This window comes from Galeopterus variegatus, unplaced genomic scaffold (assembly GCF_000696425.1).
Source record: "Galeopterus variegatus unplaced genomic scaffold, G_variegatus-3.0.2 Scaffold1222, whole genome shotgun sequence".
In the NCBI taxonomy this organism is placed as follows: domain Eukaryota; kingdom Metazoa; phylum Chordata; class Mammalia; order Dermoptera; family Cynocephalidae; genus Galeopterus; species Galeopterus variegatus.
This window is the reverse complement of record NW_007727333.1, coordinates 32,612-33,792: the sequence shown is the minus strand read 5'-3', so window position 1 is coordinate 33,792 and position 1,181 is coordinate 32,612.

Below are 1,181 nucleotides of genomic sequence, written 5' to 3'. Positions count from 1 at the left end.
CTCTTGGTGTCCTTTACTACGTTCTTCTGCCCCATGTATGTTCTGCAAACTGGTAAATCCAAAGGGTTGGGTCATATTCAGGTTCAATTTGAGAGTGAATATACTTTACGGGTGATGTTGAGTTCTTCTGTCAGGAAGCACATACCACTTGGCTGTCTCTCCTCAATGTTAAAATCCAATGTTGGATTCTGTTTTTAAAAATATATTCAATAACACTTGTTAAAGCACAGTAAGGCAGACTTTATTCGGGACCATCACAATAGATATAAAAACCGCTGCGGGCTGGCCCGTGGCTCACTCGGGAGAGTGCGGTGCTGTAACACCAAGGCCCCGGGTTCGGATCCCACATAGGGATGGCTGGTTAGCTCACTTGGGAAAGTGTGGTGCTGACAACACCAAGTCAAGGGTTAAGATCCCCTTATCGGTCATCTTTAAAAAAAAAAAAGACCGCTGCAACCAGATCTTGCAGTAGGGGAGAGAGATTGGGCTCAATTCTGAATACAGCATGCAAGTGGGAATTTATAGCCAAGGAGCAATAAAAAGAACAATAAAAAACCAAAAAATGAAAAAATAAATATATAGCCAAGGAGCAATGTGGGGATCAATGGAAACTTATTGACTTTAATAAGGAGATTCTGGCTAAACCCACCTAACAGGATTCTAGCTGAAGACAGGCCAGGGTGATCCAACATCAGCTGGCAAATGGTGGAGGATGAGGAAGCTGATCAGATATCAGGGGCAGGGGGTTCTTGCCAAACTAACTTAGCAGAGTTCTTTGCTAAAACTGGATTTTATAAGGAAGATGGGCCTAGGAGAAGGTTCAGAAACAGGACTAAAGTTTGGCCAGGCAAAGAATTTTTGTCAACTCTTGTGTTGTTAGCCTGATCCATCCATTATAAAACCACGGTCAAGCTTCAGGAAAGAGGTGTCTACATGTCTCTCCCTTGATTCCCCTCCTTCTGCTTCACAAAAGCAACTTTTGAAAAAAGTTGCTAAAGCCCTTCCTTGTTGCTACACTCAAGAGGCAATTCTCCACCTCAACTTACTGGTCCTGCAATAATAGCTCACCTTCAGACCAGTAGTTCTTACACTTTTGTGTCTCAGGACCTCTTTACACTCTGAGAAAATTATTGAGGACCTCAAAGAGCTTTTTTATTTTTTATTTATTTATTTATTTATTT